The sequence below is a fragment of the Carcharodon carcharias genome, chromosome 8 (assembly GCF_017639515.1).
Source record: "Carcharodon carcharias isolate sCarCar2 chromosome 8, sCarCar2.pri, whole genome shotgun sequence".
Classification (NCBI taxonomy): Eukaryota; Metazoa; Chordata; class Chondrichthyes; order Lamniformes; family Lamnidae; genus Carcharodon; species Carcharodon carcharias.
In genome coordinates, this window is record NC_054474.1 from 25983649 (window position 1) to 26008899 (window position 25251).

At 40.1% G+C, this 25251-nt stretch overlaps 1 long non-coding RNA gene across 1 annotated transcript in view; it reads left to right on the forward strand.

Moving 5' to 3' along the window:
- The window catches only part of LOC121281158, a 270196-nt gene extending 245331 nt beyond the window's left edge, over positions 1-24865 (forward strand). Inside the window, exon 4 of the long non-coding RNA XR_005943831.1 lies at positions 24814-24865. This is a non-coding gene — a long non-coding RNA (uncharacterized LOC121281158). The remainder of the gene's footprint in view (positions 1-24813) is intronic.
- Positions 24866-25251: the final 386 nt, after the last annotated feature.

Below are 25251 nucleotides of genomic sequence, written 5' to 3' on the forward strand. Positions count from 1 at the left end.
TTGTTATTTGCTCTTTACACTTTGTACCTTAGTCTAAAACAATGTTTTAAACAGTTAAGTGCTTTTGAAATCACTGGAGATTTACTCAGGCCTAAATTATGGAGCTGAATGAACATTAGCGGAGATGGTCATTAACCCAGGGCGCTGCATTGATTGCACCATTTGCTTTGTGTATTAATATCTCCTTCCAGCCACTTCTCCCAATTATATCAATACTCTTCAATCAATTCTGTTTGATTTCTGTTTTAATAGCACACATTGACCTGTTTTAATAAAAAAGGAATCCTGAGAGTAAGGACCTTTGAATTAATATTAGGGTCCTCTTGAGAGAATTTTCACTCAAATGATCATAATGCAGAGATTCCTCTTTTAAAGGGAGTCCTGGTAGAAAGATCCCCCGTTTTAAGAGATTTCTAATGAGGAAGTACCCTCTTTAAAAAGAGCTTGCATTTTTATGCTAAAATTTCTGTACGGTATTTCATTCATTCCCTAGCTGTTCAGTTTCTAAAGTTTCCCATTATATAATTTCTACCTGTTTTTACAGTGCATTATGTTAATTGGGTTTACCTGACTGTGCACACATTCAGGCCGCTAAAATATCTATGCGGTTGGAATTTGGTCGAGAGTACAAATAACACAAACTGCTGTTGCCTTGCCATGCATAAGGTGATTTGATCAGTAATTTAGTCTGCAAACAGAGCCAAATCATGGAAAAAGAGGTACTCACTGGAAAACAGCAGTTGCCAACAGAAAATGTTTGAAATTTCCAAATTCTGTTGGTTTAAACATTGAATTAATGTCATCTATGTTACGATCCATTCACCTTCTCCACCACCTCAATCCCAGCTCTTGGGAGAGAATTTTCCCGTTCTTGAGGGGGCTGTGCGGGGGTGAGCGGGGCAGGCGCAGACCCAATCAGTGCCCTTGATTGGTTCCGCAGTGCCATTTTATGTTGGCGGGACAATTAAGGTCCGCCCAGTGTGATGCGCACACGGAAGCGCTGTGCGCTCCCAGTGCGAGCGAGGGTTCCCTGAGTCGGGAGTGCGCTATGCAGGCGAAAGAGCACAGAAATCTCCCTGAGGCATAGAGGTGCCTCAGGGAGATAAGTTTTAAGATTTAAAAATTATAATAAAAAAAAATAAATTAAGACATGTCCCCTTATGTGACAGTGTCACATGAGCTGGGACATGTCAATGAACTTTGATGAAAAAATGTAATTAATTTATAAACCCTTCATGAAACCTCATCCCACTCATGGATGAGGTTCCATGAAAAATGTGAAGGCCGCCTTAAGGTTGGACGGGCAGCTTTCTCAATAGCCTTAGTTAGTTAATTAATGGCTTTAAAAGCCTTTGACAGTTCGGCGGGCGTGCAGCCGAGTGTGAGCCTATGAGTCTGCCGAACTGAAAACCTAAATGATGCGCAGTGATTTCGGGATGCACGCCCAACGTCACCCTGACCCTGCTCACCGAGCCGAAAATTCTCCCCTTGAAAGCATGGGTTTATGTTGAGATGTCGGCAGACTCTTCTTAATCTCACAAAGGAGATTGTTCTTCACATATGAATAAATGCCTATATAGTGTATACCAACAAATTCCAATGTGCAACAATCAACAGGAGCCTGAAATCTACTTTACTTTCACTCTAAGTGAGGGGTACAAACAAACTGTCCGTTCACCAAAAACAAGCCTGGTCAATGCTTGAACTGTCCCACTTTATTTTCCTTTATTTTTCTATGGGATGTGAACATCACAGCAAGGTCAGCATTTGTTGCCCATCCCTAATTATCTTTGAACTGAGTAACTTACTAGGCTTACATTTCAGGAGAGTTAAGAGTCAGCTACATTGCTGCAGAGACTTGGAGCCACATGTAGGCCAGACCAGGTAAGGATAGCAGATTTCCTTCCCTTAAGGACATTAGTAAACCAGATGGGTTTTTATAATAATCAATGATAGTTGTCATGGTCACCATTACTAAAACTAGCTTTGTATTCCGGATTTATTTATTAATTGAATTAAATTCCACCAGCTGTTGCAGTGAGATTTGAACCCACAGCCCCAAAGATTAGCATAAGATTTTGGATTACTAATCTGATGATATTATCACACCACCACCATTGCCCCCTAAACTGACATATTGAGCCATTGCAACTTCAAACATGGGAGCATCATTAAATGCCAAATTAGAAAACTAGCAAAAACAGATCCTAAAAAGAGTGCTAATGTTATTTTATGTTTGACAATAGGCATTGTTTTGTGCAGTTTTGTGTTTACTATTATTGTACTTTTAAGACAGCAATAATTTATCCCATAATGATAAAGAATGCCCTTCCTAAGCCTCTCTGCCATTTCTTATTTCTCTCCCTTTAAGCCACGTCTTAAAATCTATCTCTGATTACATTTTTGGTCACCTGTCCTAATAGCTCCTTATCTCCTCAGTGTCAAATTTTGTTTGATAATACTCTGGTGAAGCACTCTGGATTTTTTTTCATGTTAAAGGTGCTACATAAATGCAAGTTGTTGCTGTTAATCACAGACTCACCATCTCTCTCCCTTGAACATGCCTCCAAACCTATTGCACCAAGTGTGAAAGCAGCATGATATGATAGTACTCATTTGTTACAATAGACAAAGTTAATTACTCAACAGATCTTGGGAAATCTCAGTTGGCCGTTGGCAGCTCTTCTCATTTTCAACTGCAGTTGCAAACAAGAATTAATGAGAATAGAATGAAAATGAGAGGAGTTTTATAAAGGGTTGGTGATCCACTTTATCAGATCAGAATGAAATACTTTGCAGTAGACATATGAATTTACAATTATGTATGTTAAAACTGACCCTGGTGACTGCTAGTTCCAATAAGTGCCCATCATGGAAGAATGAATCCAAAGCTAGTCTTTTATCTCAAGCAGGTTTATTCTTAAGACAGCTCTACAGAGTAATAGATGTTCACAATCCCTTCCACCCCAGTACTTTACAGCTGTACTCATTTATGGGTGGGCCATGCCCATCACTTTTTTTTAACAATGCAATTGCTTTAAAAATGTAATTGCTGTACAATGTAATTGCCAGTCAACAAGAAGATTGTTATTGGACCTTGGCAATGTGATTACTGATACATTGACAGTGACTAATGTGATGGCTGTGCGGAGTATGAGGAGTTTGAACATTAGCTGACTTTTCAATCATAAAGCATGCACATGGACTCTGGACTTCAGATGACTGAAATGTATGTATTGGGCAAACATTATGCTCATTGTTTTATTCTTATTCCCATAGCTGGGAATATATTTGCCAGGAGTAGGGGTTCTTTCATGCATCTGCGATAGTTTTGCTGTATCAATCCCCTAGAATCCTTAATTCCAGTTCTTCTGTCCATTCTAATATCAATTAAATCCTCTGCAGCCCTTCTAATATGTGCACAAAATGCCTTGTCTTGGAAGTCTATAACAAGTCCCACTAATCAATTTATAATCAAATACTTGATTCAGCGGCACCTCGATTGCTGCAGTTTCTCCTTGAAGACCAATAACATTTCTTTCAATAGCAATGAAGTCCTGGTTAACACTCTAAAAATTACCCTTTCCTTTTCTGGCGCATTGCTCATGCTTCGGGAAGTTCTGGACAGTGATTTCAAAAACGATACAGTCCAGTCCAAAATGGACATTGGTCACATTAGTTCCTGCAACATGCACTCATTTGTTCAAGCAAAATAATTTTTTTAGGAGAAAAACATTATCTTCAGTTTTTCCTCAAAATTAACTTATAACGGCATGCCTGACAGGTGACACAGTGTCATCATTGTCATATTGTAACTCTTTTTGTGAATAAGGATCCATCCCCTTTAACGTACTAGACAGTTCAGATCCTGAACATTGATTATTTCTAACAAGATGACAGCAGTTAAACTGATTTTTCATACAACTGTATCAATAAAGTGCTTTCCATTTACTTTGACTCCCTGAATGTCTGTAACTTGAAGTCTGGAAGTCTAAATGGTTATTAAAAGGATTTCTAACAGATTTAATCAACGTTGGAGTTATGTTATTCATTAGAAGCTTTGATTTGATTTTTATAGACCTACTGTCAGTGGCTGGGTGCCTGAATCAGTCAGAGGCGTATAGTCTTGGTGCTTAGCCATTGAGCAGCTGCCATATATTTGGAGATGAGCAACAAGTAGACAGTGTAAGACATCTTACTTAGATATGACAGGACTTTCTGAATGACAAATGCATTAAACAAAAACAAAGGCCCGGAATTTTGTCTCCCATTCAAGGTGTGAATCGGGTTGCAAAAGGCTGACTTTAGCTCGAAAAGCAATTTCCTCTGTCCCCCCAACCCAATGCCATTTTCATGTGGCCTTTCCATGAGTCCAGAAAGTGTTGAGTGCAAAACTCACACATACCTCTTTCAAGGCTGGGGTCCTCATTGTGAGGACCACAGGAAAATTGTATTCCCTCCTACACACTATGTTCATGTGCTGATGTGGGTTTTGGAAGCCCTAAAAATTGCACCTCCTTGGAGAGTTTGTGACAATGGGGGGATGCCAGCTGTGGAGTCTGGAACATTCTGAAGGATGAGAGTAAAATGTTTTGACCCTTTAAATGTCATATTAGTGCTGTATTGTAATGTGGATGTGTTTTTAATGCAGAGATTCACCATAGGGCTCTGTCCTGCAAGGTAAGTTAACCATTACATTGACCACTATTATGTAAATATTTGCATATATTACAATGCTTTTTTTTTCCATTGGAGAAAGTGCCATAATACATTCAAAAATGTAGAAAAACACTTGGTAAACTCTCTTGTCATGTCTGGCACTGGGATTTGAATGTACAGACAGCTCCGACTGTGAATAAAAAACCCTGCTTTTGAAAGGTAAAAGAAATCTGAGGCTGGAATTTTCTGGCCAGGTTGGTGTCGAGTGTCATGGCGATCATCTGCTCCACCTGTCAATGGCGAGCTGTTTCCCACCATCGCACATCAGGAACCTAATTTTAATATTTTAGCATCTCATTATAAGCCCTACTTACCAGAATCATCCCCCAACGCTAATCGTCCATGCAGGTCAACGTGTTTCACAACTGAACATAAGCAACGTGCATCTGGCACTTCACTCAGGACTTTGAGGTTTGTTTGTCTACCTTGCTTCAGGCAGCACTTGCAGCCATCAGCACCAGCCTTTGCAGACAGCACCTCACCACTTTTAGGGGGACTCACCGTCTGGTCTCTACCTACTAGGCCAGCCATAAGGCAGAGGTGGCTTTTTGACAGGCTGCAAAGTGGAAGCTTGCTTGGGGAAGGGGAAGAAGTGGCCTCAGGCATGGGAAGAGGCTGCAGGGTGAGGGCTGTACTGGGAAAGTGGGGTACTCCAGGGTGTGTGTGGGGGTACATGTTGATCTATGCAAGTGGCCTCAAGATGTGAGGGTTGAGGACACAGTCCCCAGAGGAGATTAGGCCAATAAGAGGCTAATGAATTGCCAGTCTGCATGAAGCTCGTACTGAAATGCTCAGCACTGCCGGGGTGGAGGAGGGATGAGGGTGGGTGCTGATCTAAGCATGGGCATGGGCAAGTGCTGATGAGAGCTCCCTGAAGACAGAGACCTGCCTCAGGGAGCTGAAGATTTTAAAACCAATAAATAAAATTTTCAAAATCTGGAAAAAAAATGTCCAAGCATCACAGTCACCTGAACATATACATGCTGAAAATTCTGTCCGTACTTTTAAAAAAAATCTAATAATAGAAACCTCAACCCGCTCTTGGATGAGGTTTCATCAAAAATGCAAAGTCCGCATGGCAGATCCTCCTCTCCGCCAACCTTAAAGTTGGATGGACCATGAAAAATCGGGGACAATTGGAACTTTAACAGCTTTAGTTGTCTTCTTCATCATCGCCAGGCATGCTTCCAACACTTGCGCGTGCCTGCCGACTATAATATCGAGTGAATGTGGGACGATGTCGGGACGCTCACCCGATGTCATCTTGCTCGATTTCACGTCCAATTGGGTCAGGCATGCACCTGGATGACGACCTAAAAATTCTGCCCAGTGTGTTTCTTGTGGCTACATAATTAATGAGGTGAGAATGGGATGATACTGCACTAAAACCCATCTTTGCAGCCGACGGATAAGACATCCTTTTTCCCGCCTGCTGCCGCACTTCGTATAAATCTGGGATGAATCCACCCTGAATGCATGTTCTCCTCCATTGATTGACAGGCAATCTGCTTTTAAATGAAGAGTATACATTTTCTTTTAATTTGAGGCTTTTGCAGTTGCAATAATGCTTTGATAGCTGTGGCAATTACGAATGTTTGGCTGAGTTCCAAAAATTTAGAGTACTTAGTTCTATTGAACCAGCTGGTCATGGGAATGACTGACAGCTTTCCAAGGCTGTAATAACATACTCAGTCTTTGATTTGGTTTAAGTGTACAGTGTGATTTGTATACACAACTTAATGACCAATTAAAGGATTAACCTTTTGTTCGTTGAAGAATTTTTTTTTGCAGTGCAAGGACAGACATATGAATGAGAGTTTTATTACGTGATCACAGGTTTTTTTTCTTTTACACCTGCTTTTAAAATAGTTCCAATTCCTAATGCAAATCGTTAAGTCTGTGGAATTCTCTTCCCCAGCCACAAGCGGAGGCTGGACCATTGAATATATTCAAGGCTGAACTGGATAGATTTTTGAAAAATAAGGAAGTCGAGCATTATGGGGAATGGACAGGAAGGTAAAGTTGAAGTCACAGTTATATCAGCTGTGATCTTATCAAATGGCAGAGTTGGTTCAAGAGGCCAAATGTCCTACTTCTAATCCTATTTCCTATATTCCTGCATGTTCTTGCATGCATGGCTCCTGAGGTCTTTAAATGGTGGATACTGGCTGAGTAGATATGGGGGATCCATGGGGGCACAATTGTGGAAGGTGGGCTCAGAGGGGGCATGGTGTAGCATGGGGGATCTGAGAGGGTATGGAGGTGGTATGGGGAACTGAGGGGCCATGGATGTCACATGGGGATTCAGGGGTTGGTGAGGTGCGTTGTTTAGAGGCCTTGAAATAATGTTGAGAGTTGGGTTGCTACGTTGGAGAATATAGGCAGGCCTTCTAACCAGCCCACTTCTACACCCATACTCTTCCCACAATTGATCAAGCGCAAACTGCACTGCAAACGTGAACCCTGTATGAAGAAACAAAAATCCCAGGCGAAGTCCCACTTAGGTCGAGTGTGCAGTTCGGAAGCCACATAAGTACACAAATTGCATTTTCCCAAAGCTACACAAAAATCCATGCCAAAATGTTCACATAATAAACAAATGTTGTAATCCTTGGCCTGTAACACTATATCACTGAGGGCAAAATCTTAGCAGCTACACACGGAATTGGCTTTGAAGGTGGGGTGGCAGGGAATTTATGAAAGTGGTGTGTCGGGTCAGCTCTCTGATTCCTTCCTCCTGCCGTGCGATCTTGCTGGAGATGGGTTCTAAACAGCAGCAGCACCCAGTTGGCAGCGATGAGTGGCCAGTTTGGGTTGATGAAGGACTCACTTAAGGCCAATGTGCAAACAGCACTGGAAATTTACCGGTGTTGGACCGGCTCCCTGTTGAGTCAGTCCCTCATTTCACTAGCCCTATTCTTCAGCTGCATGAATCCACAGGCCACAGCCTGAACCATGACCATTCCCCTGAAGGGGTTTCTCCACACTGTTGGCCCTAAGATTTGTGGGCCTTCCTAATATTTACATCTTCAGCACGTCTTCCAATGACATGTTCACCTTGAGTCACAGAATTGTTACTGCACAGGAGGAGGCCATTTGGCCCATCGTGTCCGTACTGGCTCTCCAAATGAGCATTATGACTCAGTGCCATTCTCCCACCTTTTCTCCGTAAACCTGCACATTGTTTCTATTCAAGTAATCATCCAATGCCCTCCTGAATGCCTCAATTGAACCTACCTCCACCACACTTCTAAGCAATGTATTCCAGACTCGAACCACTCACTGAGTTAAAAAAGTTTTTTCTCACATCAGATTTGCTTCTTTTGCAAATCACTTTAAATCTGTGCCCTTTCGTTCTCGATCTTTTGCAAGCAGGAGCAGTTTTGCCCGATCTACTCTATCCAGCCCGCACATGATTTTGAACACCTTTATCAAATCTCCTCTTAGACTTCTCCACACCAAAGAAAACAGACCCCCTCATGCTCCCCTAACTACCTCAGTAGTGCCCACTTCTTCCAGCGTGGCTGCTGTCTTTCCAATGATCCTGCACTTCTGATTAGCACTCCTGCCTCATGAACCTGCCCATCATCCTTAATTAGATGGCGAATGCAGGGGTGGGTGGGGGGTGGCCTGTATTTGGTAGCTTTCAGGAACATTCCACCTGTCGGCATACCAATGCTTGATCTATTTGGGCTCAAGACTCAGAAATGGTGCTACATCTGAAATTTTTCACCAAGAAGATTTTTCATCATAAGATTCCCCTGAGTGTTTAAACAAAGGAGACACAGACTTTCTAACAGTTGTGGCTTCATGAGATGTGCTATGTCACTTCTTGATTAGAGACTGTTCATATAACACAGGACAGAGTCAATAGCAGCTAGATCCACATTAAAACAAAACATGGCCATTTTTTAAAATAGTGGTAACTGTTGTCTATTTCTTAGGTGACACCCTTTTCCCAAAAATGATGGAAAGACCAAAACAGCTTGCAAATATATCGTGCAATTCTTGTTCTCATCCAGTTTGTTTGACTGTGCTTCACGGCCAATTAATTACTATTGAAGTGCATTCACTGGTGTTATCAATCACAGTGACAGCAGAATAATTTTCCTTATCTGTGATGGGAGAGCTTCAGTTGCGCAGCCGTAAAGAAAAGGCAATCCCCACCTTCACTGCAAGCTGTTTTTGATTTACATTGGATCAAATGCAGAAGCCAAAAGCACCTCTCTTGGCGTTGCTCACCGTTTATGGGAGTATAAGCATCATCTTGTTGATAATTTATGACCAGCTTTGCAGTTGAAATCAGCATAAACCTGGTAAGGTAAATGTGGTGGCAATATGCTGCAACCTCGGACACCATGTGACAGTGGCAATCTAAACACAGGATTCCACTTAATCTGCTCTGCCCAAGAGCGCAATTGTAAAATACAACAATGGTGCTTTTTCATCAGAAAAGTGTAATGTCATATAAGAATTTAATGAGTTTTGAATAATGTTTCACTGGATGATTAAGATCACAAGTTAATGCTAGCGTTTTAATTGCTCAAAAGCATTATCATAGTAATAGAATGATTGTTATCTTTGGAAATTAGCTGTTGTTGAATAAACTTTTCACCACTCATTTGTGAGGCTTGACTTCAACTTCTGGCTTAGACTGAATAATTGGTTCATCTGATGGAACATATGTATTGATATCTCTTTTGGATTATTCTGTATATTGTAGATGCCAATATATTCTGGATGGTTATCTTTTATTTTGTTGCTATGCTATGAGTAATTGAGGAAGAAGATCATTATTGAAAATCTATAAATTATCAGAAGATTTTCATGAGCTTTTAAGATTATGATCATAACACAAATGGTGCAGCAGTTTTTTTTAATAAACTCAATTTTCCCTATTCATTAACAAAAATAAAATAAAGTAAGGGTCTTTTCATAGATTCAAGTCCAATTAATGTTTGGAGCATTTGAAAAAAAAGCCTCCTCTGTTTAACTATCCATTATTTGTTACTGAGGAATGTTTTTCAGTTTCATTTTTGTACCCTGCACATCCCTCTAATATTATTAACATTAAAATAGCATGAAGTTGAGGTTATCTGATATGCTGATTGTTGCAAACAAACCAGTATCTTGTTAATTAGAGAAAACAAAACTAGAAATTATTTGAAACTATTATTGCCTCAAGGGAAAGTTTTCCCTTTTGTACTGGTGTGAATAATTCTTATGTTAAAACTGTTCTGCTTCTGTCAGTGTGTTTTTAATGCACAAATTCTTGGAGTACATTTCAGAGTAACTTGTGCAGTAGAAAGCTTGTAAGACCCTTGTAAAGTGATATGCATCTCACCATTATCTATCCTTCTAACGAATCATGTAGCTACCAGGGATGAGGTACTTCATCCATGTGGGGAGACTAGAGAAGTTGAGATTGCTCTACTTAAAACAAGGAAGGTTAAGGGGAGTTTTAACAAAGACGTAAAAACAAAATAAGGAGTTGTGATTGAGTAAATAACAAGAAACTGTTTTAACAGTCAGGAATGTCAATTATTGCAAAATAACCAGAGGGAAGATGAGGTGAAATATTTTCTTGTGACAAATAGTTATGATCTGGAATGTACTACCTGCGAATGAGATGGAAGCAGAATTAATGATAACTTTCATGAGGGAATTGGATATTTACATGAAAAGGAAAATATTGCAGGGTTATGGGGAAAGAGTTAAGGAGTGAGGCTTATGGGTTAGTTTTCAAAGAGCCAGCATGGGTACAGTGGGCCATTTGGCCTCCTACAGTGCTTTAATAATTCTGCCAAAATATTTTACTCACTTATTAAGAGTATATCTTTTATTAAACACACCCAGCAAATTATCAAGAGGTTAAACCTTTTCCATGTAATAATTGATTTGGTGTTTCTAATTTTAGTGAAAGGATTCCTGAAATGTAATCTCTTTAATACTATCCTAATGTAACAAGTTATATGGAAAACAATTGTGTGTAATCTAGAGTACAAACCCAGCAAACTGTGCAATCTGGGCAAAATAGTCTTCACTTAGTGGTGATTTACAACTAAAAGTATTAAGTTAGCCTGAATGAATAAGATAAAGGGAGAAAAATGGCTTAGGATTTTCACTTTTTAATGCATTAGCAGAAAGAGCCCTTATCAGAAGCTCAGCAAAGTGGAATTGACTCTATTCCAACAAGTCTGATAGAAATCTTCAGGCTGCAATGATTCCAGTTTTAGGTATGGTCTGTGCTGCAGGCCAGCAGCATAACAGAAGCAGCTGGTAGTTCTCTTACCTCAGTGTGCAATGTATTCTCCTCCTGCCCAGTGGAACTGCCATGAACAGTTACACACATCAAACCACGAATCACCTTATTTCAATATGGCAGATAAAGGAGATTCAGAAATTTACAAAGGTGACTGACTCCAGGCCAATGTGCAAGTCTCTCCGAGATGCATTCCTTCCTCACCAGATCAAGCACACATTCAGGATCCAGAAAATGTAGATTGCTGTTCACTCAAAGATCACAATGTATTGGAGTGCCAATCTAAAGTATGTAATGAAAAACCTCTGCAATATAAGATTTGATCCCAAAACCTCCTAACTCAATGGTGAGAGTGCTATTATGCACAGAGCGAAGGCTGACAATTGCTGACATTAGTTGCAATTTATGGTTTTCGATTTTTGCTTGTAATTTTTTCAGAACTTTATTTTTTTAATATATTCATTCACAGGATGTGGGCTTCGCTGGCTGGGCCAGCAGTTACTGCCCACACCTAGTTACCCTTGAGAAGGCGGTGGTGAGCTGCCTCCTTGAACCGCTGCAGTCCATGTGATGTAGGTATACCCACAGCACTGTTAGGGAGGGAGTTCCAAGATTTGGACCCAGTGATAGTGAAGGAAAGGCAATATATTTCCAAGTCAGGATGGTGTGTGGCTTGGCAGGGAGCTTCCAGATGGTAGTGTTCCCATCTATCTGCTGCCCTTGTCTTTCTAGGTGGCCATTTAGCGTTTATACACCTTTCTAATCCCTTACGTGCTGCTTTAAAAATAAAATACTGCTTGCCCATTTGTATTAATAGAAATCTAAGCAAAGAAAGAGGCCATTCAGCCTATTCTGCTAATGCTAGCACCCAATGAAGTTGATCTATTCCAATCTCACTTCCCTGTTTCTTCCCTGTATCCATTAACTGTATCCCAATCCCTGTTAATTGTTGTAATTGACTCAGTCTTGATGATGACTTATGATGATGTGTTTAATATTTTAATGGTTTTCTGCTTGAAAAACCCCTTTTCTTTATATTAATCCAAAGTTGATGTTCTTTTATTACAATTTTCAAGCTAGTGGAAGCATTCTTTTGCTATTGCCCCCTTAAACTTTCAAACATATAGTAAAATTTATTTTTCCCCTTTAGTTTTCTCTATTCCAGTGTAAGTGCTCCATTATTTAGAGCTTAAGAACATAAGAAAGCAAGAAAGACTATTCAGACCTCAAGTTTTTTTTTTCCATTTAATAAGATCATGATCAAACCTCAACCTCAACTCTATTTTCTTGCCCAATCCCCATATCTTTTGATTCCATTAGAATCCAACAAATTATTGATCTTAACCTTGAATATACTCAAGGTCTGAGCATTCGTAGCCCTCTAGTACAGAATTTCAAAGAGTCACAATATTCTGTGTGAAGATGTTTCTCCTCATCTCAATCCAAAATGACTGTCCTCTTATCCTGAGACTATTCCTCCTAGTTCTGGACTCCACAGCCAAGGGAAACATCCTCTTCGCACCTATCTTGTCAAGCCCTGACAGAATCATATATATGTCAATGAGATCATCTCTCAATCTTCTAAACCGTGGACAGATTCAACCTCAACTCAACCTCTCCTTGTAGGGAAACCATCTCATCCCAGAAATCAATCAAGTCAACTTGGTTGAACCTCCTCAAAGGCAAACAAATCCTTCCTTAGGTATGGAGACCAAAATTGCACACAATATTCCAGATGCAGCCTTATCAAGGTGTTTTACAATTGCAGCAAAATTTCATTACCTTGCATTCCAACTCCCTTGCAATCAAGGCCAAAATACCATTTGCCTTCCTAATTGCTTGCTGACCTGCAAAGAAACATTTTGTGTTTTTCATACAAGGCTAGCCAAATCCCTCTGAACACCAACTTTTGATAGTTTCACCATTTAAAAAGTATTCTGTTTTTATATTCTTCCTACCAAAGTGAATAACCTAATTTCCCCACATTATACTCCCTCTGCTATTTTCTTGTCCACTCACTTAACCTGTTTATATCCCTTTGCAGTCTCTTTGCATCCGCTTCACAATACACTTTCCCAGCTTGCTTTGTATCATCAGTAAGCTTGACAAAATGTAAAAGCAACATGAGGAAGAACATATTCATATAGCCATTGCTTAAGGTCTGGAATGCACTGCCTGAGATTGTCGTGGAGTTAGGTTCAATTTAGGCATTCAAAAGGGAATTCGACTGTTATCTGAAAAAGAAGAATGTATATGCGGGGTTACGGGGAGAAGATGGGGAATGGCACTAAGTAAATTGCTCACTGGGAGAGCTGGTGCAGATATGATGGGCCGATTGGTATCCTTTTGTGCTGTAACAATTCTGTGATTGTGGTCCCTTCATCTAAGTCATTAACATAGATTGTAAATAACCGAGGCCCAGCATTGATCCTTGTGATATGCTACAAATGACAGCTTGCTGTTATGGCACAGTGGATGGTAAATGCTAAGCTGGTCAAATCCCAAAGGGAAACTTGAAATAACAATCACAACTGTTTTGCAATTTATATATTTATTCCGAGATGTGTGCCTTGAATTCAGTAGTAATGAGTCCACCAAGTCTTAGAGGGTTTTTACAAAACTAAATTGAACATTTATTAATAAAAGAAATAATTTTAAGCACATACATGGGTCTACAAATTACTACAATGATAACTCCTAGTTCCCCACATTAATCTAACTCCTAGTTACATCTTTGCTAAGGCAACAGTAAAACACAAAGATTTTAAAAGACAAAGGCAAAGTAAGACAACACACTGAACAGTCAAATTCAAAGTGAGTTTTCTTAACTTCAGTTCTTGCAGACAGCAGTTTGGGCACAGAGGCTGGAAGCTTTTTACACTTGTTAGATCTTAGAATTCCTTCCCTTGCACACAGCCTTCTCTCCTTTATATATACTTTCCCCTCTGAATGCAAATTCCCATTGGGTCTTTGGACTTTACCTCTCTAATAATAAAAAGCTATCATAGTACCAATTTAACCAGTAATCTTTGGGAAAAGATAAATACTGTGGTGAATTTTTAGGTCGGCGAGCGGGGGTGGGGCCTGCAGGTGGTGACAACAGGCAGGCATCCCAACATCACCCCATGTCATTTACATTTTCAGGTCTGCGGGTGCGGAGCTGAGTCTGCTGTGTGCCCGCCGACCTGTCAACGGCCACTTAAGGCCCTTAAAGAAGTAATTGAAGTAATCAATGGACCTGCCCATCCAACCTTCAGGTTGGTGGGCAGGCTGGGAGCTCTGGCGGGCTTCTGAAAAAGCATGAAACCTCATCCACAGGTGGGATGAGGTTTCATGAGAGTTTTAAAAATGTTTATGAAATTTATAAATAAAAATCATGGACATATCCCACCTCATGAGACAGTGTCACATGAGGGAACATGCCAGTAATTTTTTTTTCATTCAGTACAGTTAAAGTTGGAGCGATCTCCCTGAGGTAGCACTTTGCCTCAGGGAGTACTGTGCGCTATTTCGTGCATGCGTGAAAGAGCACAGACCTGCTCAGGGAATCCTCCCCTCCCCGCCCTCACAGGGAGCGTACAGCACTACAGGGCGGACATCACGCTGGGCGGGCCTTAATTGGCCCGCCACATAAAATGGCAGTGCGCCCCCGACTGGAGGTGCTGATCAGGAACCCACCCGCTTGCGCCCACTCCTGCACAACCCCCTAATGGGGGGAAAATGCTGCACACACTGTTTCTTAACTTCTCCTGCTTAGGCGAAACATTTCACTCCCTCTTTTGAATTCAGGCTACTCTGGTTTATTTAAAAGTGCAAATGTTCCCTTTATACACATTCTAAAACTTCACCCATTTTTACCTATTTAGCATTTCAAACCTACCTTCTGTTCTTACATCAAAGCCTTCAGACCAATTGTCTTTAATTAAATAAAGTCCCACACACACAACATACAGAGACACCGACCCCACTATTACTCTACAATAAACTCCAAATAACATTATGAAAATTATTATTTCTTCCTGACACTTGCCAAACTGAAAATGACTTGTTTATTTCTAGTCTCTGTTTTCAGCCTTTTAACTAATCCTCTACATATAAAAACGAAAGGCTTTAATTTATATAGCTTTTCACAACCATCAGATGTGTCAGAACATTTTACATCCAATACTGTTGAAGAATGGTCACTTTTTTAATGTAGGAAACCATCCATGCTAATACCCCCGAATCACAGGAGTGCTTATCTTTTGTAAAAACCTTTTGTGTGGCACATTATTGAATGCCATTTGAACCTTTCTTAATAACCACCAATTCTTTGTATCATTCTCATGAGTTTTCACCGTTCCTGATCAAATGGCCTTCCTTTCTTTTTCCATACCTTTCATTGTTTCTGCAAAATAACCACATACATCTCCCAACATATTCTCTCTCCTCAATGTGTTGAAATAAAGACTCATCATACCATCTCCAACTGTAATGATTGGTAACATACTGCATAAGAGGCTTCTCTACAAGATAGAATCTTGAGGAATGAATGGTAATCTGCTGATGTGGATTGTGAATTGGCTGAATGCCCATAGAGCAAAAGTGATTTTTAATGAATTTGGGTCTGCATGGAGACCAGTTATCAGTAATATCCCATAGGGAAAGCTATTAAGAACTTTGCTGTTTATTGTTTTCAATAATGATCTAGATTGGGAGAATAATTTAAGTTTGTTGATGATATCAAGATATATGAGAGAGTTAGAAGATACTCAACTATTACTAGAAGATCTAGATATGCTGGGGAATTAACTTGTGTTAGCAAATTATATCTAATTTAGAAAAATGTGGATAGTAAGCAAATAGTCTTTGAAGCTAGACATATCTACATCCTAATGGGAACATAAGTAAAACCAAGGGTAAAAGAAAGCTGTTTCAGTGCATTGATTTCAAAAGGTTCGAGACCTTTTAAAAATATATTCATTAACAGGATGTGAGCGTCATTGGCTAGTCCAGCATTTATTGCCCATCCCTAATTGCCCTTGCGAAGGTGGTGGTGAGCTGCCTTCTTGAACTGCTGCAGCCCATTTGGTGTAGGTACAACCACAGTGCTTTTAGGGAACAAGTTCCAGGATTTTGACCCAGCAACAGTGAAGGAATGACAATATCGTTTCAAGTAAGGATGGTGTGTGGCTTGCAGGGGAACATGCAGGTGGTGATGTTCCATTGTATCTGCTACCCTTGTCCTTCTAGTTGACAGTGGAATAATGCTGTTGAGGGAGTCTTGGTGAGTTGCTGTAGTGCATCTTGTAGGTGGTACACACTGCTGCCACTGTGCACCAGTGGTGGAGGGAGTGAATGTTGAAACTGGTGGATGGGGTGTCAATCAAGGGGGTTGTTTTGTCCTTCATGGTGTTGAGCTTCTTGATTATTCCATCATGCTCCTGACTTGTACATGGTAGACAGGCTTTGTGGAGTCAGGAGGTGAGTTATCCTTCCGAATTCCCAGCCTCTGACCTGCTCTTATAGTCACAGTATTTATATGGCTAGTCCAGTAAGTAATACCTGCGCCATGAAGCTATAGGTAAAACAAACACATTTTAGGGTGTAATAAAAACAGAAAGGGCTGGAAATACTCAGCAGGTCTGGCAGCAGAGAAACCAAGCTAACTTTCAGGTCAATTAGCTATTCTGATGAAAATATCATCAACCTGAAGCATTTTATTTCAGATTTCCAGCATCCACAGTGTTTTGCTTGTCAATGAGGTTCTAGGGTGTGTCAATATATTCTGAAGCCAGGTGAAGTAGGAAACCAGATGCCAATTTATTTGTTCCTGTCCTGGAAAAGAAGTTTGTAAGGACCCAACACCCTGAAGAAAAGCAGGTTATCTTAAGTCAAAACCTGGTAGAACAGCAAAAGGAACTCAATGAGACCATGCTTAATGACAGAGTTTGAGACGAGGTGAGCAACCTTCGAAAGGAAAAAGAAAATCTGCTGAAAGACCTTCACACAGCACAAGACTCCCTCAAGTCTAAGTTTGTGCCTCTGGAAAAGTATGAAGAGAAGCAGAAAGAATTCAGCACTTCTCTGAACAAACTGAAGAATGGCAGAGAAGACACAGCAATGCTCAATTTTCCAGGAGGCAGCAAACAACTACAAAAAAGAGATGGAAGAGCTGAAGAATCAACTGCATGAGGCTAACAAGGCTTTGGAGGCAAAAGCCGCAGTATTTTCTAATAAGCAGACAGATGATGAAATTCTGGAAGACTCAACCACTGAGTTCACTCAAGTTGAGCTTATATCTGAGAGTTGTCTGACCAAATGGAAGCTGAAAAGAAGGCCGAGATTAAAGTCAGTTCTAGAAAGGAGAAGGCACATGGAAAGAAGGCACAGAAACACAAATAAGGCTTTAATTCTGGCAGCTTATGGGTATACCTCCATCCATAGGCCTGGAAATCAAATTGCAGATGTCGATGCACTTAGTTGTTTGCCCTTACAAGAAAATGAAGACAATATCCCAGCTCCACAAGAGCTCGTTTTATACTTAGATTTCTTAGATTCATTGTCGGTATGTGCTAAACAAATCAGAGACTGGACAAGTCGAGACCCAATCTTATCAAAAATACAAGAACAAGCTTCACGGTTAGTCACAAGAGTATGTATCTAATGAAATGAAGTCATACTTTAACAGAAGACATGAAATAACCAGCCAGGATGGTATCTTATTGTGGAGAGTATGAGTGATTGTTCCTCCAGAGCGTAGAAGGCCATTGTTAATTGAACTACGTAGAGCATATCCAGGAATTTCCCAAATAAAGACGATAGCACAAAGCTATCTATGGTGGCCTGGGATGGATAGAGAAATAGAGAGCTTAGTGGAGAATTGTGATTGTGTCAGCAATTGCAAGGGTTACCATCAGCAGCTCTGTTGCACCCTTGGGAGTGGCCAGGAAGACCATGGGTGTGATTGCATGTTGACTATGTGGGACTTTTCATGGGAACAATGTTGATATGCTCATTGTTGATGCCCACTCAAACTGGATGGTCATATATAAGGTGAAGTCACCAACATCTTCTGCTACAATTAAGAAGCTACGTCAATGTTTTGGACTACCAGAAATGGTCGTTTCTGATAATGGCATGGCATTTACGAGTGCTGAGTTTCAATGGTTTATCAGTCTCAACGGTATCACTCATGTAAAAACTTCACCACACCACTCTTCCTCAAATGGACAGGCTGAAAGGGCAGTTCAAACGTTCAAGGTAGGCATAAAAAAGTTAACTGGAGGCTCCTTAGCAACCAAGCTAGCACACTTTCTTTTCCATTATAGTTCAAACCCTAATACAACAACAGGTGTCACAACTGCGGAGTTATTATTGAAATACCGTCTCAGGACGAGATTCAGCTTAATAACGCCAAATTTAGGGGGAAGGTGGAAAGCAGTTAGGGAAGTCAGAATACTAGACATGACTGGCATAGTCGTGACTGGAAGTTTACTGTAGGAGAGAGGGTATATGTGAAGAACTTTGGAGAAGGACAAAAATGGTTACTGGATGAAATAAGTGCAGTGTCTGAACCTCGAGGTTACCCCGTGAAGGTGGAAGGCCAAGTCATACAGAGACATGTGGATCATCTAAAGAACAGAGAAACAAAGCACCAAGAAATTATTCTGCCAGTGTTCACGATGGGGTCAACATTTCCTGTTGAGAGAACTCAATCTTGTCTAGATATACCTGCAAGAGTTGAGGAAACAGATTTGTAGGTGCCCACCAAAGAACCAGATGTTCAGACAATTCCAGAAAAGGAGGTTCCTGACAATACATTTGAAGTTGTAGAGCTGAAATGTTCTACACACATAAGGAAACTTCAAGAAAGACTGAATTTGTAAATTACTTATCTGTGTAAATAATTTGCTATTTTGAGAAAATTATAATTGTAAATATAAATTGTGTTTCCGAGTAAGGGGGGAGGGATGTGGTAATTACGGTTTTATGTAATATGTAGTATACCTTTAAAAAGATGTTACAAAGGAATGTCACATGATCTTTAGTAACCAATAGAAGAGAGCATGGACTACCTCTATAGTTAGTTATCTGTGGTTAGTAGTATGGTGATAGGGTTTGATGTGAAAGCATGCAAGTGTAGCTGTAAGTATCATTGTAAATAAACAATGCGTTCCACTTAAGAAGTGTCTGCTGATCAACTATCAACTATCTAATTACTAACACAGCCACCCCACGACAAGCGTGCAAGAAGGATCCACAAGATCGAACACAATCCCTTAAAGGTGTACTGCAACAAAAACAAAAACTACAAAGGAAACTAATCAATTTAGAATAACATTTCCAGGACTGATGATGTACCGCAGCCTCTGTGGAATCTTTCTTTAAGCTGTTTTGAATAAAAAAAACCAAACAAATTGGTTAATTTAACAATTAACAACAGTTAACAAATTGACAGCCTTTAAAGGGGTACTGTAACAAAAAAACAAATCTTTAACAGAAACCTATCTCATTTAAATTAAAATGATATTTCGAGAAGGCAATGCACTGTTTGGGGGAGATGGTGGCATAGTAGTAATGTCGTGGGGCTAGTAATCCAAAGACCCAGGCTAATACTCTGGGGATTTGGGTTCATATTCCACCATAGCAGCTGGTGAAATTTAAGTTCAATGAATCAAATTTGGAATTGAAAGCTTTTCTCAGTAAAAGTGACCATGAAACTATTGTCCTAAAAACCCAGCTGGTTCACTAAAGCCCTTCAGCAAAGGAAATCTGCCATTGTTACATAGTCTTGCCTACATGTGACTCCAAATCTACAATATTGTGGTTGAGTTTTAATTGCCTTCTACAATGGCAAGCCACTTAGTTGAAGGGCAATTAGGGATGGGAAATAAACATTGATCTTGCTTATTTATGCCCACATTCCATGAAAGAACTAAAAAAGAAACTCCAACCCATGGCACCCACTGGTCACAGAAGGCATCATGCATACTGGCAGACACCACATGCCATCTCTCCGAGGACACTTGGACATAACCGTGGAAAAGAGGCAGACAGGCCCCTCAACCACCCACTGACTGGACCTACTTATGGCCAAAACAAAAACAGAATTACCTGGAAAAACTCAGCAGGTCTGGCAGCATCGGCGGAGAAGAAAAGAGTTGACGTTTCGAGTCCTCATGACCCTTCGACAGAACTCATGAGGACTCGAAACGTCAACTCTTTTCTTCTCCGCCGATGCTGCCAGACCTGCTGAGTTTTTCCAGGTAATTCTGTTTTTGTTTTGGATTTCCAGCATCCGCAGTTTTTTTGTTTTTATCTACTTATGGCCAACTTGGCCAAGTCTTTTTTTATACTCTTTTGAGCAAATCAAATAAACTAATAACCAATAAACTAATTAACAGGACCTTAAAGGGACTCTGTAACAAAAAATAACAGGAATCTAATTATACTCTTCTTGAGTACACCAATAAAACAATACACCAATTAACAAATTAACTAATTAGAATCTTTCTTTTTGTGTGCTTCGGTTACTCAATCAATCAATGCCCTTCATCTGTGTATCCTTAACCTTGAAAATGCAATTAATACATCATTAACAGTGTTTATTTACAGGACAATTCATTATCAAACAAAACACACTATTTTGTCTTTCTACAATACTTTTATTATATGTCATTTGGAATACTGTGCCTAGTTTGGTCTGCTCACATGCTGGAGGATATTGAGGCTTTGGAAAGTTTAAGTAGAATTCCAGAAGATTAATTTACAATTTAAAACAACTTATGGCACAAGTAGCATCAACAGGTAGTGTAGATGTAATTTTATGGAGGATTTAAAAAATGAAGTGACTGGATTTATGTGGAAGTCGACCAATATTTTCTACTGAAGTTTAAAGAGCACCATGAGTCACACTTGAAAGCTGTTTTGTTCTTCTTTATTCTTTTTTGGTATGTGGGCATCACTGGCAAGACCACCATTTGTTGTCCATCCTTAATTGACCATAAACTGATGACTTGCTCAGCCATTTCAGATGGCAGTTAAGATCTGGAAGTAAAGATGGCAGATTTCCTTCCCTAAAGTACATTAGTGAACCAGATGGGATTTTTCTTTACAAAAATCAATGATAGTTATAATAATAATTATCACTGAGACTAGCTTCATATTCCATATTTATAAATTGAATTCAAATTCCACCAGCTGCTGTAGTGGGATTCAGACACATGTCCTGGACCTCTAGATACCAGTCCAGTGATATTACCAGGAAGCCACCATCTCCCCCTTGTTATGGCGAGCAGAACCAGATTGGATTTTAAGGCAGTTTTTCCTTTCCCAGAAAATAATGGACATGTGAAACAGATTGGCAGTTTATGTCGTGAACACTGATTCACTACATTTCCTTCAAGTGGGCGCTGAACCTGTTTTGAGCAGGGATGGCGATCACATTGTTTAAGAAATGTAATGTAATTTAAAAAAAAATCATTCATGGGATGTGGGCATCGCTGGCTAGGCCAGCATTTATTGCCCACCCCAAATTCCCTGTGGGAAATGGAATGGCTTGCTAGTCCATTTCAGAGGGCACTTAAGAGTCAACCACATTGCTGTGGGTCTGGAGTTACATGTAGGTCAGACCAAGTGAGGTTATTAGTGAGCCAGATGGGTATTTATGACAATTGACAATGGGTTTATGGTCATCAATAGACATTTAATTACAGACTTTTTTATTGAATTCAAATTGTATCCCTCTCCACAGATGCTGTCAGGCCTGCTGAGATTTTCCAGGTATTTTTGTTTTTGTTCTAGATTTCCAGCATCCGCAGTATTTTGCTTTTATCTTTGATTTCCCTCACCTTATACCCTACTATTTCTAACTTTTGTGTTATGCTGTCTTCTGGGCCATGGCTGTTTATCATTGTTTAAAAGGAGTATTGATATAATGTCAGTAATTTCTGTGACAAAACTAACAATAACCGCATGTCCCCTGAATTTTGCAGGCGGCGGGTGGGCTTAGCAGAAGCGGGCGGGGGTGGTCGCAGAGCCGATCGCTACCCGCGATCAGCTCCACGCCGCCATTTTATGTGGACGGGCCACGTAAGGCCTGCCCAGTGGAAGACATGATCTGTAGCACTGAGCGCTACACGTGCGGGCAAGGGGGAGGAGGGAGAATCGGGGCCAGCACTCTTTCGCGCAAGTGCGCAAAAGAGCACTTCAATCTCCCTGAGGCCTGGAGCTGCCTCAGAGAGATTGAATTGCTACTGGAATTATTCAATAAATGGTTTAAAATTTTAATTAAATATGTCCCCTCATGTGATTGTGTCACATGAGATGGGGCATGTTTTTATATTTTGGAAAAAAAATTATTTAATTAATAAAAGCTTTGGGAAAATCTCATCCTGCTCGTGGATGAGGTTTCCTAAAAAAACGTGAGGGCCACTTGGCCTTTTCACCTGCCCACCAATCTTAAGGCTTGATGGGCAGCGTTAACTATTCCCTTAATCACTTCCTTAATGGCCTTAATAGGCCATTTACATATTGGCAGGCGCGCAGCCGACTCCGGCACGCGCCCACCGACCGAAACATCACGAGACAGCACGATGATGTCAGGATGCACACCCGATGTCATTGCGCGTCATTTTACGTGTCAGCGTGTCCGGCTGGCTTTCGCACGCCGGCTGAAAAACCCTGCCCATGTATCTAGAATGTCTTGAATTTGCTATATATTCTTCTTTGGACATCACTATGCTGTAGGAGGGTCACATCCTCAGCTGCAATTTTCTACCATTAGATGTAGCTCCATAGCCCCAGAAACCCCCATAGCTACATGTAGAGGTAGAGCTTTGACTTGGGCAACATCGCCTGCTACAGACCTTGATTGCCTGTAATCGAACTGAATATCGGATGGCTAATTTTGGAACAAGTGTTTGATGCGCTACTGCCTGTTTTGTGCTATTGCCCTAGAGGAATTTCTACCGTGTAGTGCTTGGAGAAATTTACCCTACCCTGGACAAAGTTGCAGGAGATAGTGTGACGTAGTCCTGAAGACAGTAATTTTGCTATATAAAACTGACTGAACAGGTTGTAAAACATTAGTGTCCAGGTTTTGGTAGAGTAACAGGTGGTGTGCACTGTCCTTTTATCCATAATGGTCCTTCAGTCCCAAAGGTATAATTCCATTAATAAGCTATTATTTTTATTGCTCTGATATTTTATGTACTTTTTTTTGAAATATTAAATTAAGTTGAAGAACTGTGGAGCAAAATTGATTAATAAACTGACCTTTCAACTCAGTTGAATTCATGTGCTGTCTAAGGAAATAGATTGAAAGCCTCCTTTCTCGAATGGTTGTAAGCAACCTTATAGGAAGTGACCCAGTTTTTGGTGGCAGCAAGCCAGAAGCACAAAAGCAGTACCATTTTGGGAGTAAATCAATAGTCTCACTCAGGGAAGCCACTAGGCTGGCTGGTTTGTGGATTGGAAATGTCAGGCTAGGCAGTTGAGGGTAGCCTTTTTGAGTTGGAAATCATGATAATTGTTGAGTTAGAATTATTGTTGATCTACATCTAAATCCGGCCTGATGAAGGGATGATTAATTTACCAAGAATGACATGTCCCCTCTCAGAGTTCATATCAAATTGATTGGTGTATTTTTGGTAGTAGCAGTCACGAGTATTTTGGAGAACGTTTTGCATTTCTTCTGTGAAAAATGCTAGATGTCCTTTTCACAGATTTTTACAATGCCCCCAACAACTCAGTCAAAATGGTGGATGAGCTCATTTTTCCTCATGGCAATTTCCTGCAACGTAAATTTATTAACAAAAATGAGAATAAATCAGCCAATCAGGACAAGCGTATCTTCATGTGTCTCAACCAGATAAAAAGCATATTAACTCTTAACTGGTATAAGTAATAGAAAATAAATCATAAGTCTAGCAATCCCTTAGCAAACTTGTGGAGTTAATTTTGTCTATAGTGTCTTGGAGGTTGATGGGACATTTTGGCCAAATTTTCCAAACCGGAATTGTACAGTATGTTACAGAGCATCTGAAATTGACCATGATTGCTGTAGGGTGCTGACGGAGGTCTGGAAGAACTAATTTTAAAAGGAGACTTAATAAGGCAAGGTTAATTCTTTAAAGTAGAAGAACAAGACAGATTTATGATCACTGTTATAGTTCTAAAAAGCTTGATTCATCCAGAGAAATAAGTGAATTTCTTTATTGTCTATCACCCTACTTTAACCCAGCCTGCTTATAACATTGAGATTTTGATCTATTTGGCCTGGGAGGGATTTTAATTTTATCTATAATACTATTCTACGAAGGTATATTCAAGTCACAAAGGATTATCTGCTTCAGTGATATATAAGCAACCTGCAGCTAATTATTTAGCATAAATTAATTGGAATACCAAATGAATCAGCAATGAAAGATGTTTATTTCTTGTGCTCTCCCCCAGGGTGAGTTTTGCAGCAGTGGGGGTGTGAGGCTGGTCTGCCCTGCCACCAATTGAGGCCCTTAAATGGGCAGTTAATGACTAACTGGTATGTACTACATTAATTCTATTGCAGTCAAATAATCTTGAACCACACACCAGGTCAAAGGAAAATATTCTCTACCACCTAATAAAGTTCTAGCAGTGCCCACAGTTGCACATGAAGCACACACTACTTAAGTTGTCTACCAAAGAAACTTCTATTGACAGCACGGAATGATGAATTGGTGTAAGAGCAGTGTTGGTTCTTTGTGATGTCTGCCTTGTTCATGTTCTGGTCTTAGTTTGTGCATGATATGGAGTGATGAACTGAGGTTTCTTTTGGAATGTGGTGAGCTGAATTTTTTTTTCTCTTTCAGGTTTCCGAAGCGCTAAAACAATTGAAGCATGCTGCAGGTTGATTTTGTCGTAAGTACCAGAATTGCAAAGCATGAGAAAAATCTCACTTCATTACTTTATTAATAGAAAACATGAATTGTAAAAGTGGTTAAAAAACCAATAATGCAACTGAGAGGAGACTGCAGAATGGTCCTTGCAGTCGCAACATGATTTCTAAGCTCTCTCTTTTTTAAGAACTGTTCCAGTTTCATTTCTATCTGTGGAATTTAGATTCTTCTGGTCTCTTCCTTGGTATATAAAACTGTCCCAGAACCTGGCACAGCAGAGGGGGTGGGCTGTGAAGAAACATCAACCTAAAGCACATGCAGATTCAATCAATTTATGTGCATGGTAAAAAGCGATATAAATTTTCTTTTTTATATAGTGAAAGATTAAGTGGTTGTATACATCATAAAATA